The sequence below is a fragment of the Centropristis striata genome, chromosome 20 (assembly GCF_030273125.1).
Source record: "Centropristis striata isolate RG_2023a ecotype Rhode Island chromosome 20, C.striata_1.0, whole genome shotgun sequence".
Classification (NCBI taxonomy): domain Eukaryota; kingdom Metazoa; phylum Chordata; class Actinopteri; order Perciformes; family Serranidae; genus Centropristis; species Centropristis striata.
This window is the reverse complement of record NC_081536.1, coordinates 5156911-5172150: the sequence shown is the minus strand read 5'-3', so window position 1 is coordinate 5172150 and position 15240 is coordinate 5156911.

Below are 15240 nucleotides of genomic sequence, written 5' to 3'. Positions count from 1 at the left end.
ATCGCTCTCCGGATAGAAAACATACCATTTGTTGCATCAGTCTTATATCTCATGAGCGCCGTGCTGATTGTACTTTCACATTATAATGAATATGGTTATATAGGTCCAGAGGTCCACATGATTTATTGCATTTGGAATCCATTAATTATTCCCATATCAAAAATTCCTCCATACACCAAATTATATCCTCTCCATGCTTTGTATCCCCAATTATTTCAGGGTTTTTCCTGTTGTTGCAGGAATTTAAATACCAACCTCAGCCTGAGATGACTGTATTTTTCGCAGGGAATCAGATATTGCCGGAGTGAGGAGTCATTACCATCGGAGCAGCCCTTGTTACTGAGTCCCGTGTTATTAGTCAGCTTGTCTGCCATTCTCTAGGCTCCTCCACAGTCTCAGAAATTATTTAAATCGCACATTTTGCCCATGGTGCTAGGCCCAATGCTACAGTGCAGCAGCCATTAATTTGCGCAGGCTGCATTCATCTGAGGGAAACTGTTGCTCTGGATTAAGAGGCATTGTTGTTGCTGCTGCTGCTCCTGCTGCAGAGGGTCACAAAGCAAAGCAAAGTCACAATTGTAGTGTTGTGGCTGAAGACAATATGGGCTGATGCGGCTCTGGGCGGGGAATTATTTTTGTTAATCAACAGGGCTGAGGGTGACCCAGGATGACACCTCGGGATCAGACAGGCAAGGCCGGGAGGAGATATGGCTCCAGGGCGCGGGGAATGGATCATCCAAGAGTGGAGAGAGGACGCTCCAAAAATGTAGACAGACAGCATCCTTCATGACAAACTGCAGGGAATCAGCGCTTCAAGAAATTAAACGGATAAATAGGAACAGATGACAGACAGATACTAATGCTTGCAATTGTTCATGTCGTTTCTGTATAAGGCTTTGATGCATTGGGCTTTATCTGATGAAAAGCAAACCCATGTAAAGCCATCCCTTTGAATGCATGATATACGATTTAGTTCATAACAAAGAACCGAATCCATGTCTGATGCTTAATGCATCCACTCCTGGGATTATGTCAGTATGTTTTATAAACTGATCAAAATGCACGATCACATTTTTAGCATAAGGGCCTTAAGTCATAGCTCATGGCTCGTATTCATCACACTGTAAAGGCAGTGAATTGATTAGACCATGCATGCATTAGATTAGAGGGCAAATTGGCTGAAGTGAACTCCGTCTCATGCTGTGTGCGGCACCCTCAACCATTTGGAAAAATCCAAACAGAGTGCAGAGATGAAGCTCCCACGAGCGGCGGGGGTAGCCATGTCCTCAGAGAGTGGCCGAAGGCTTTATTGTAGTGCTGCTTCCCTGCCCTCGGTTGCAGCAGCTCTCCGCTTGTCACACTCAGTTAGCTCAATGAAGTAATGAATATGCCGCTGTACATTTTTCATGAGGGTGGTGGGAGTGAAAAATCTGCTCTTTATAATGCTTTTAATATGGAAGTTTTCACACACACTCTTCCCCCGCAAAGCAGCCTCCGGGCTATCATGATGCTGCATGAGCATGATGTTTAATGTTAACATTCCCCAGGGGAGAGTCAGCATAATGCAATGTCACTTTCAGTGATGAATATGTTGACTACAGCAGATATACAAGCAGCTGTAAATCATGAGTAAGTTGGGACAACAGTGGTTGTCTTCCTTGCAAAGAAGGCTCAGAAAGGCTGCACAGGAAACAACTAGTGGAGGGAAAAAAACTTGAGTGTGAGTCACCTTTTCAGGTCTCACATCATTATAGTAATTAATTAGATTATGAGGAAGCACACCCATGAGCTTCCAGAAATGTGGGACGATTAAGAGAGAAATAATGATCCAGAGATAAATGCGAATGAACGCTAGTGCCGTTAAAAAAATCCTCAACAAGAAAGTAATTACAGAAATGACAAATGTTTGTTAGTATTTTAAATCAACCATTTCACTGCAGGGAAAACACATAGTAGTAGTAATAGATAAACACTTCAAATAGTTAGTTACTATCATTTACAATCATATCAGTTACAATGTAAACAGTTGAAATAGTTAGCTAAAAGTGATCAGTGACCAGTTGAAATAGCTGGAAATAATTGGTTTAAACAGTTAAACCGTTAAATAATTAACTATAGGCTAATTGATAAAGAGCTAAATGTAATGACTAAGCATTTGAAATATTTAGCCATAAGTCAGAGATGTGGACTTGAGTCATTTCGACCTGGACTCAAGTCTGAGTCACTGTTTGGATGACTTGCAACTTGACTTGACAGAGAATAAATAACTTGAGACTTGACTGGGACTTGGAAGTTAAACACTTGTGACTTAACTTGCGACGTGACACCTCCACTGACTTGGAGTGGTTATTTTCTGTTTTACTGTTTAAATATGAAATGTTAAAAATGTTTAATGTAGTCAATGTTGGTACAAGCTCCTCCTTCCCCTGATTGGATGATTATCATATATGTCTCGCTCCTTGTGACGCTAACTGATGATCTGTAGATCAGATGAAAAAGTTAGTCCGACCTAGAAAAATTACAAAATTTCACCTCAATTTTCTTGTGTCTTGCCCAGATAACCAACCCCACTGAAAACAATGGATAGACAGTTGAAACAGGTGATAACTAAAAATAACTAATCTATTTTCTCTTATTTTAGTCAAGATTTTTATTTACATTCAGATTTATCATAGTTTTTTTTATAGGTTAAGTCTAATTTTAATGTATGTAAAGTGTATGTCCAATGCATGTTTGCATGCTATCTATCTATCTATCTATCTATCTATCTATCTATCTATCTATCTATCTATCTATCTATCTATCTATCTATCTATCTATCTATCTATCTATCTAGTAAAAGTTAAAATAGTTAGTTAAAAGTAGTCTAATGGATAAAAAGCTGAACCAACTTTAATTAGTTAAACATAGGTTAATTGTAGCCCTAATGGATAAACAGTTAAATAATTAGCTTCAAGTAAAGGTTAACCAGTTTAAATAGTTTTACTAAAAGCAAAGCCTGTATGGTTAAAGGGTCTAGATTCTGCCACTCAACTTGGTACTTATAGGAAAGAAAACTCCACCACACCAACCTAAAAAATAGACCATTCAATTGTATAAAAATATTGTAATATCCACGTTTAAGTGTTACTTTACATCCACTTTAAAATCATGAAGGGCGGTGCCGATGCAGGGGTACTAGATCTCATCTGACAGGGATTTGGGATGTGTGTCAGACAAAGACGTTGTGGACCACTGTTTTACATTATTTCTACTTTTAAGAGATATTTCTGTCTCTGTCCGAGGTGTCTAAAGGTGGCATACGACACGCCACTCCACATTTGTGCTTTTGATCTGCGCACAACAACACACCTTTGATTTTCAATTACAAATAAGACATTGCATTAGGCAAAGAAACACTGAGGGTAATGGACTTTCTCTGTTGCTCAGAAAGATGGACTTGTCCCTTGAGATCTAGGTTTCCATTATTAAACCTAAACCATGTTGCCCACCAAGACTGTTTCCATTCCCTCTGACCAAAGTGAAATTACCTGCTTTCAGGCTTAAACATGGTTAGAAAAACACAGAGTGGTCACCCACAGAGAGGACCTTCATTTCCTCTCTGCAAGGCATTTTATGTTCTTTAGGCGGGCAAGAAAAAGGAGAGAAACAGCTGCCAGCTTTGTATTGAGGTCTGACATCCCTATAGTTTTCATGTATAAAATATCCTAAGGGAACCTGCAGCAGCATGTGAGCTGGTGGCTCATGCATTCGCTGGGCACACTCACACCATGTATCAAGACCTGGGTGATGAATTACCATACAACAGCCTTAGAAAATGAAAAAAGAACACCCCAGGATGAATGTTGTGTTGCAAATACAAACACTTTGTATTCCACGGGGCTGACACAAAAGCTGCTCCCTTTATGATAACCTAACAATCCACAATACTATCTCCAGTCTGACAGCAACTTATGCAGATGTGCGTGGCTCAGCAGCGCTCTGCTGAATTGAACCCCCCTTGAAAAGTGTTCAGCAAGCAGGTCACATTGGCGCAGGCTGTCTGTTGTGGATGAAATGCTGAAACGCTGTCCTCCAAGATGCTCTAAGCCATATTACTCACCTACCTGGCCTATAGCTGCATGTGATGGATAGAGCCAAATTGAACCTGTTCTCACCTATCTAAACCATGTCATTGAAAGAAAATAAGGGATTTGCTTTTCTCCCGGGCTTAGGTTACCTCTTAAGACTAATATAAAGCGAAGTTAGGTGTTTTCTTCCCATATCCTGTCCTTTAAGACCCAGTAACTGACGCATATCTGTCACCCAGTGAGATGTGCTCCCCCAGATGTATGAATGGCGAGACGATTCAACGCTGCAACAGTGTCACCCTCATCTGGAGGCAAGACAAGGCAGTGAGGTGAAATTGAAAATGTGAATGTCTAGCTAATGGCAGAGGAGGAGCGCTGGAGATATAATACCAAATCTATAAAGGACAATTTCAGGCCCAAGACTCTGGAGACTCAGGCGCTCAATCATGAAGTGATTCACTCAGATTGATCAAGGAGCGTCGTAATCACATGGGAATGTTACATGTGGCTCCAAGGATGACTCGCAGAACTGTCAAGAGATCCAAAGCTGGATTTAATGGATTTGAGGTGGTGTGCTTAGAAACCATTTCAGAATCCTCAAAGCATTTTACCAGCATTTAGCAGCTGTCCAGAGAAATTAATGTTCAGAACAGTGGAATTTGGAGGAATAAAATCGCCAACAGAAAAACAGACGGCTGGAATTCACTCAGTATCGTCTCACAGTGGGAATTCAAAAGGGCCTGGCTCTGTGAAAGAAGAATCGCAAATCTACTAATGAACTGTGCTGTTGATAACAGTCCCATATTAAGCAGAGAGTCTAAATGCACTTACAGATAACAAGCCTTCTTTTATTTAAAGTGATTCCGGTTAAAAGCTCACTGCTCCCTCTGAAATTGAAATAAACGCTGCAAATGCGACATTAAATATTCATAACCTTCAGCTGTCATCTAGCTCTTCCTGTTTGAAGATACACGTGAAACAAAAACAGCAAATTCTGCATAATTATTCACTAATAAAAGGTGAGAAAGGTGGATCATCAAAGCACAATGTGAATGTGTAAAATTAGATGAGATATTAAGAGCTGCATGAGCTGCTTTTTGGAGATATTTTTTTATTATTATACAAGTTTTTTAATATTACCTGCTATAGATGCAGGCAGGTAAACTGCACTTTGACCCTTTGATTATTTCCCTTTCGTATAGGCTCATGGAACATTGCCACCCCTGTCATATCATTGTCTAGCAAAGCTATTAATGCATTCCATAAGACTGCAGACATATAGGGCCACTGAAAAGGCTTACACTTGTGTATGTGAAATCATGAAAGTAAACCCCTGCTTTCAAAACTTTAGATTGAAGTCGGCACTGAAGTGTTTTGATCTAAAACTTCAATCAAATGGCATCTCTATTCTGAACTTTAAAGACAAGCCCAGCTGCAAAAACATTCATATGAAGTCTTGACATATTCATGAAATCTCCTCGCTCCTTGTTCTGTATTTTGCACTGCGATAGGACAATAATTTAATAAAACAATAAGTTATCATTTCAACAGACTCAATAAAGGCTTTACAAATTTTACGCAGTGTATTAAAGGGGCTTTATCAACCAGCTTTTGGAGAAATTGGAAATATTCATCTAAGTTTCTCTCTCAAGCGTGCATAGTTAACTAATTACACGGGTTTCAATAATCAACGGGCTGAGAAATATGTCAAAGATATCAAAAAGGGAGGAATGTGTCAGAAATCCAAAATTTTATCTATTGATAAAATTACATCAGCAATGGACCAAAAAAGTCAGTTATGATCTAAATCATCATAAATTTTCTGAAAACTTTGCCATTCAAATGTTAGATGCAGCCGGAAGTTCATAAGTTTCTATTCTGTTCACTGTTTAAATGCATATCTCACCTTTTTTTAAGTGATGCAGATTGAATTGAACATTGCTTTTAATTTTTTTATGTATCGACCTAACTTTCTGAAGAAAAAACATCTGATTACATTGATGCCTGTCAACGAAAACCTAAATGAACGTGTCAGATTTTCAATCATGACTGACATTGAATCAATACTGATTCATCCATCATCCAAAAGGAGGCCTGAGATTGAATGTAAGGTGACTTTGATAGATTAAAAACAACGTTGCACTAATTAACTACAAGGAACCTTTCCAGAAAATGACAACAGGATCAATTTAAATGCACAATATGTTTATCTTATTAAATGTGCCCTGGAGATATTTATAGAACTGAACTTTAAACAACATGTGAGGTGAAATAGAATATCACACGTCATGAAAATTAAACAGCGAGTGAACATACAATATAAATAAACTCTATTTTTCTTGAACCTTTTTTCCTCCTTTCTCTCTGAATCGCTGAAGGTTAGCTGATGTATCTTTTTGTTTTTGGGATGCAGTCCAAAAAGGGCAAAAACGATAATATAATACAAGATAAGATAAGCGAAACTTAGCAAAGACAAGCCAAGCTAAGATAAGATAAGATAAGCTTATCTAAGCTAAGCTCAGATGAGATAAGGTAAGGTAAGATGGGTGCACAAGACATAAGAAATAGGGGTGGCACTTTCTATAAAGCCCATAATGCATTATAAATACGTATTGTGCATTATAACCTGTTTATAGAACTGTATAATTATAGTTAAAAGCAAATATTTATAATGCCTTCTAACAGTAATCATAATAATCTAATTATAAAGACATTTATAATGACTTAAGTATCAAAAATACTTCAGAATTGTTTCAAGGATCCAAGGATTCAAGGAACGTTATTGTCATACCAGGCACATGTTCACACATGGGATGGAAACAAAAATACCATACCCAAGGATAGAATAATTTAATAATAATTTAAGAACCTAAGGGCATAAAGTGATTGATTAAAAAAGCACTAAAAGCAGCAACGAACATAAAAAAAATGAAATGTTCAAATGAAATGAAGAGTGAAATGCATAGATGTGCAAAGGAGAAACTGTATAGATGCAACACAGTAGCAAAGTAGCAATGCAAATACCCCGAAATACCCTGATGCCACTTAAAGACATTGTTTTTGCAAGCCCATGTCTATAACGCATTATAAACATACTTATGCTGTGTTATAAATCATTGGTGGCACTAATTCTGGCGCCCTTGCTCAACCTACACTCATCTTCAAACTTGGCCTTCATCTTTATCTAAGATAAGATAAAATAAGAAAAGAAAAGAAAAGAAAAGAAAAGAAAAGAAAAGAAAAGAAAAGAAAAGAAAAGATAAGATAAGATAAGATAAGATAAGATAAGATAGATAGATAAAATAGAACTTTATTAATCCCAAAGGAAATTCTTGTTCCAGATTGCTCCAAGTTACAAAAACAATTACAAAAAGCAACCAAAATATAGGATAATATAAGAAAAATAATGAACAAAACAGGTAACAATAACAATATATATAATATTAATATGAATATAAATAAAACAACAATATACAAATAAAGAATAAAGTGTCAGTGGAGTAAAGTGGGTAGAGTAAAGATGACGTGGCAGGATGTAATAAATACAGATATATTGCACATGATAATGATAATGACCATAATATAGTCTGTGGTGTTGGTATCTTAACTACACATCTGTAAGGTCTCTTGACTGCATACTGCGACGTTGTCACTTTGACAAATATATACACATTAACACCTGATGAACTACTCAAAACCTCTACTGTGGTAATTCCTGCTACAGAAAGTGTCTCCAGGAGCACATTTTTACCATGACAACACACACACACACACACACACACACACACAGGAACAAAATAACTAGCAGCCAAACGTTGTTGCTGCTGGTAAAATATGTTCCCATCCTAATAATATATGAACCAGGATGATTTATTATACAACTACACATTTCTCATTTCCAATTGCTTTTGATTTGGTATTTCACATTTAAAAAACATTAAAATATCAAAATTGAATCATTGAAGGCCACAACAGTTTAGTCAGTATTTTAATGCTCCCTCCAGGCATGTTATTAAAATACTGCTGTGATTAATTATTAACAAGATTTTCCTACATAAAAGGTGAGGGGGAAAAACTTTGAGAATGGGCAGGAATTAATTTACTTCTTCTCCTTCTTTGAGAAATCCTGCCTCCGCTCTGACCACCACTCTAGGTTGACCCGTTAAGGAGTAGTGCGAGCCAGCAGCGGAGCTCACTACCTGCAGACTGCAGCGCTAGCTTCGCCTCTGTTCTTTTTTCTCTGTTCAAAGAAACATCGAAGAGATGTTTGAGCGTCCAGATGTATCAGAATAGGAAGTGTAGTTAAAAGGTTCTCATTTTCTTTGATTGGAAGCCCAAGAGTAAACATAACCGGAGAAAAAGTCTGGTCTAAATGTAAGCTTTTTATTTAGGTCACAGGTAAAGTTATGCAGCAACGGACTCTATCAGTCAGTCTATATCAGTCAGAATGAGCCCGGGTTTCTGCAATAATTCACATTTTGTTTTTTCTTGGGCTGGACCCGCCCCATACAGATTGGATTTACACACAACGGACTTCTATTGGCTAGTTACCAATGAAAACAGCTGCTCTTGCCGTAAGAAGTTTGTACAATGTGTGTGAGTGTTGTCCTACAGGCGCGTATCTATGAGTTACAAAGCCTAAACATGATAAAATACAGCTTGTAGTCACATCTTGCTTCTGTGGGAAACCAACTGTGCTCTCTCAGGCCTGTGGGACAGTGGAGCAAAACACATTGGCTATCTGCCTGGTAGTTATGAAACATACAATAATTTCTGCTACGATGTTACAGTATGTTTTTTCTCTCTGCACTGACAAAGAGGAAGCAACTCTTGCTTGCCTGGGGTACGTCTGAATCAGATTTTAGGGAAGTGCACTGACACCTCCCCATTCAGTAGAGGAATGTGAAAACACCTCTGGTGACAAACTTTGCACAGAAACAAGTCAGTATAGTCAATTTAGGTGACATAAACAGATAAAAACACATTTCGGAGTGACATTTGTAATGCACGCCGATTGTAGTAGTTGTATTTGAGCAGATTTTAGTTTACAATACATGCTTTAGATCAAAATAAGAACTCATGGTTAAAGAAAGTCCCCTTCAAAATATATTAGCATTAATGGTGCTAATTTTGATTAGCACCATGGACATGGACTAGTGCCCCCCACACATATCTCCTGACTGCAGCCAGCAGGTGTAGCAAGGTGACTGCATGGAGCCCTGTCATCCCCGTGACATACCATTTACTTGCGGTTTGTTTGGGACCATAAGGTGTGGAAATGGCCTGAGGTGGATTCTGGCATCCCAAAACACACACTCACTGCAAACAAGAACATTTAAACAAGCTCCGAACAGTACAATATTGTGAAACATTTATTTTTTACTTAAAATTCATTTCACTTACCATTTCTAAGCTCCCGGCAGTCTCAAAGGAGTTGTCTGCACACAGCTTGAATTGTATACTGTTAACATGAATCCTGAAAAGGAACCCATTAAAAGTTTCCCTTTAACTGAAAAATGTCTTTGAAGAATTCTGCTTGAAGTCAAACTACCCTGATAAATGTTTTATGGTTTTTTGTGATAGCCAATCACTCATTTGTATCTCTCAGGTTAGAACAGAATTGTGCATGAGCACTCTTCAGAGAGCCTTTATTTAACATGCTCGTGTTTTAGGTGAACTGAACCTACCAGATTGCAACTTATGAACGTTAAGTTATTTTCCTGCAAACGTTTAAGAAGGTCACATAATGTTTTATGGCACCCCGAGATTTCGGCACCTGGCTTGCTGCTGTAGTTTTATTATGAATCCCACTGCTTTTCTTGGTCTCGCCATGCTAAGATTAGGCAAACATGCAGCGCATGGTACTCAAGGTAACCTGATTCATTAAATTCCTTCTCTAATCAATGTAAAATTCACATGAGGTCAATGCCTAACCTCTCCCAATCAGAAGAAAATTAGTTGGATTCAAGGTCTGATAGTGTTTCCCTCCTGTTAAAAAAAACTTTAAAACTTTGCTTTGAGTCACATTTAGGGGGAAACACATTTCAAAAAGCAAACAGTTTTCAATACAACACCTACTGTGGAAGCCAGACTATGTGAAGGAGTTTTATGAACAAATCAGTACGGATTCCAACAGAAAACCCTGACATTTTTATGAAAATTGTGCCAGCAGAGTCTGGAAAAACAAGGCCGAACGTCAGCCACAATGGCAACGACTTTGATAACTTTGATAACTAAGTTCAAAACTCAAAATTGTGAATGATGAACATCAATAAGTCCATTGTAATCTGCGGGAGCTGAACTTTGAAGTAGCTCTTGTGAAGTGTGAACCTGCTGAACATTTTTTTGTTGTTGCAAAAAATTTGAATTAAAAGGAAACTTGGACAGCACAGATCTCAACCAAGAAATGCCCTTTTCTGCAATAATAACATTCCCACTTGACAGCGTCTTCTCACTAAACTTTCCAGTCTGGAACTTGTTTTCCAGATAATTAGAAAACACCACATGAATGCAGCACAAATGTTCTATCTTAGCCTGTTAATGAAAGTATCCACCCTTTGATTCGGACCTGCTCCAAAATGTAATGGGTTCTTCTTTGGCCCATGCTACACCCCTCCACCAAGTTGAACATCAAACCCCTAGTTTTTCCATAGATGTGCTGGCATACAAACAGATAGACCACACCAAAAAACACAGCCTCCTTGGCGGTGGCATAAAGAGCCCTGGATCTATTAATCCATCATTCCAATCATGCATTAAAGCCCTTGAAAATAATATGCTAACACTGATCAAAAATGCAAGTAAACCTTGGGAGTCCTCTGCGTGTCATTCAAGCAGCAGATCTATTTCACACTACTTGGCACGCAAGCTTTTTGTGCAAGCTCAAGACAGAGAAAGAGAGAGAAAGAGAGAGAGGGAGAGCAGACCAGTTACAGTGCCTAGTCATTGTTTGACTCTCATAACAAAATTATGAGATTTGGTTTGATTTTTTTGTCGGCATCCTTTTTTGTCGGCATCCTCTGATTGCATCCTTTTTGAGAGGACAGGAGAGAGGGGAAGGGAACAGGAGGAGAGAGCAGAGGAGATGAGGAGTGTGACAGACGGATGAGACATCAAAAGAGCTCCTGGAGAGGTGAAGAAGAGTCAGGTAGACAGAGAAGACACAGAGTTAATACAGTTTGTCACAGTTCAAATTTGTCACAGGTCAAAAGGTGCACTTCTCACACAAATATTATGAGACCACGCAAGCTTAGTCAATTTTCAAAGTTGAACAAAGCATATGGCTCATTTACTTCAAGGCTCTTATAATAATTTGGGTTTTACTCCTGTTGCAGAAAAAAAATAACGAGATGAATGAGTACTCAGATTGCACTTACTTTGTTTATTTCATGGTGCCAGCCTAGGCACCTGACCAGAACCTTTATTCATTTTACTCTGAAACAACTTGAAATTGATGCAATTATTGGAAGAAAACCTGAAGATTTTTCAGCTGTGATAAGTCGTCTGTGTTTTTTAAGAATCAAAAGTTCTTCTAGAAACAGTGATAGAGCACAGGCAAAAACACAAGTTACCATGGTCAGTGATCAGTGGTGGAATGTAACTAAGTAGATTTACTTCAGTGCTAATACTTAAGTACAGTTTTGAGCTATGTTTATTTTACTTGAGTATTTCCATTTTATGTAACTTTATACTTCTACTTCAACTTACTTCTCAGGTCAAGATTTACCAGGAAAACATGATCAATTCAACGTGATGAGATATTTCTTTATGAAACCTCATAACAGTATATTAAGTAGTTAAAATGAGCCCTATCTTTACATAATTACAGAAATGAATGAATACAAATAATACAATAATACATTTGGAATTTATAAAACAATTTGAGTGGGTCCATTCTGCACAATGAGTACTTTTACTTTTTATACTTTAAGTACATTTTGATGTTGATACTTTTGTACTTTTACTGAAGTGAGTCATGAATACAGGATTTTTACTTGTAGTGGAGTAATTCTGCAGTGTGGGATCTTAATACTTCCACCACTATCAGACATTCAAAAACAATCTTTATGGAAAAATTCATCATTAAAAGGAACTGTTGGCTCTTGACTGAGCATATTATTTCATACAGTGGAAATTACTTTTTTTAGAAGCACTTTTTTTTAATCAATAAGTATAAACCAGTGAGGTGTAGAACAAGCTGCAACCTAATTCATTTGTCATTTGGGTTACAGCGTTTCAGAATTCTTTATCAAGACACAATAGTTGTTGGTTCCATTTGATTTAAAGCCTTTATTTTGAGTTACTAAAAGTCTTGTTGTGAAGCCCCAATAATGATGAATATCTTAACTTCCCAACTTTCAACTTAAATTTCAAAGTACAGAGCTGGCTGATTGCTGTAGATGAATAATGAATTTCATCACTAACTGTAATATGAACACACTCTCATCTCAGTGTGGCGGTGTGCATTGTCCAGAACAGGGCAGAAGCCTAATTACATAGTTACGGCATTGGGGAGACCAAACTAATCTCTTAAGGGTTTCTCCAACAGATGTGTCCAATTAATGGCCTGTCTTTGAAGGAGTTTAGATGCATACCACTCTGGGAATTTTATTTCAAAGTGAAAAGACCCAGCCTTGTTTCTGATGAGTAGACTTTATAGGCAGTCTTAATCACGGCTTTCTTCCATCCAGTCATACGCAGAGCTGATCTTGAATAACTGCCGGAATATGAACTGATCTAAAGCCAATTGTGAATGTTAATGACCTGGACAGAGCAGATAGGGGTGACCGATAACAACCCGAGTCATTATTTCACTGGCCGATACAGAGCAGGTAAGCTGCTTTGGAAATTACGCATAAGGGAGTATTATCTTGTAAAAATGAAAGAATAGACACGACACTGCAGTAATTCCTCTAAATAGGAGAAAATTCAGGGAAGGGGAGATGAAAATGAGCACTTCGTATTACTAGTAAGGGCTGGGGGAGAGGTGAGAAAAATCCCACATTCATTTTATGCACAAGCACAAGTCCTGAATGAATGAGATTGGTTTGAAAGGACCTTTACAGTTGTAGAAACAGAGGAGTGAAGGCTGGCCACAAACCCTTAATAGATCTGTGCCACCGCTCCCCTACTGCTCGGAGAGAAGCCTGTCACGTAGCATGTACATGCATTTAGGCTTATTTACCTCGATCCTGCCGGCTGGCTGACAGGCACGTCTCACTGCTGGAGATGCAACATCGTTGTCTGGCAACCCCTTGATCAAAGAGTTTTGCGGAGTGGCCAGCACATTGCAAAGGGTGACAGTGAGAGAGCGCCGCGCTGCAAATGCAAAAGATGACAGGAATAACAGAAACACAACATCTGCATCCATTTATCACAGCCCGCCCTTCAGTGTTCATAACCTGCACTTAAATTATTCATCATCATTTTGATCTGTCGGTCGATGGGCCCCATGGCTCTTCCAGATACATGCATTCATTACACCTCTTCCTCAAATTGAAGAAGAAGACAAGAAAAAGATGCTTCAAGTCTTATGACCTTTCAATTTCTGAATGTTGGAAGCAAATTGGGATCACTGACATTGGATAGTCCGGTCTGGTTTTTTATTAAGGGAGTGGGGATAAAAAACAGAGGCACTTACTGAGATTCTGCATTCCAAACCTTTGTTGTTTATATTGTGAAGCTTATAGCTATTAAAAATGGAACCGCAGCATTACTAAATAAGTTAATATCCTCATGACAACTCATTAAATATTTACCTGTAGCTTTCACACAAACAGTTCCCATCCTAGAGATTAAAAACAAAAACTGCTCACATCTGAAGAGTGAATTTGGTCCAGACATGTGAAACACAGACCCTGTCCTCTCCCCTAAAAAGACCCCATGTGGGGGTTGTATAGCAGCTTCAAACGCCCTATATTTACATTTATAGTTAGCGCTGCCCACTGGTGGTCTTAGTAATTATGCAGGATGCCAAAGTACTCATAATGCCGAATGGACCCACTCAGATTGTTTTTTATATTCCAAATATATTATTAGTTTATTTGTATTGATGCATTTATGCAAGCAGCATTTTAATTTTGTAAAGATAGGGCTCTTTATCTACTTAATATACTGTTATGAGGTTTAATTTTTTTTATTTTTTTTCAAATGTCTAATCACTTTAAATAAATCATGTTTTTTTTATGTTAAATCATAACTTACGTCACTTACGAGTAACTAAAGCTGTCAGCTAAATGTAGTGGAATAAAAAGTACAATATTTGCCTCAAAATATAGCGGAGTAGAAGTATAAAGTTACAAATGTGGAAATACTCCAGTAAAGTACAAGTACCTCAAAATTGTAATTAAGTACAGTACTTAAGTTAATGTATTTAGATACTTTCCACCACTGGCAGTAACATTATGTCAACTACCTACATAACTATCTCAGTTCTGATTTTTTTATTATATGCCCATGTATCTTACTTGTAACAATATTTTGTTAATGATGTATTTTTCCCTTACATAAGTGCGAACCCTTGCACGTTATTGACATCTTTGAAATGGTGTCTGAGGACATGTGGATCTCTTGCCACCGGTAAAGCCCTTTACGGACTCCACAAGACCAGAGAAATTTCTTCTTGTTCTCGAGATGGCTAGAACAAGAACAAATGTTCTTTCCAGCCAGGACATTTCATACTTCACTAGAAACTCCACTGCAGAGCTCCTGGGAAGTCGTCATAGGGCCCTCTCACTGCAGCACACGGCTCATTCAAATAAAAATTTCTGACCAATCAAATAATAGTTCTTGGACACCACACAAGAGCAAAGTTCTGCCCAGATCATATGGCAAGAACAGAGAAATTTGTTCTTTCTCCCAGGGTTGCAAGAACACAATGAAATCATTCTGTTCAACAAATGTCTCTGTTCTTGTGGAGTATGTATTGGCCTTCAGGACGCTACTTTTGCAAACGCTCCTATTTAAGGAACAAATGACGTATGAAGACATAGTTCGGAGGACTTTTTGTAAACACAAAATTATAAGACATCGTTCCATCTCAATATCATTCATATTTCAAGTGAAATAGTAAACATTTTATTCAGTTGGAAGTCTAGAAATGTAAAAACTTCATCCTTTAAGCCAAGCCTAAACATGGAGACCTACAGCTGAAAAGTACCATTTGAGCATG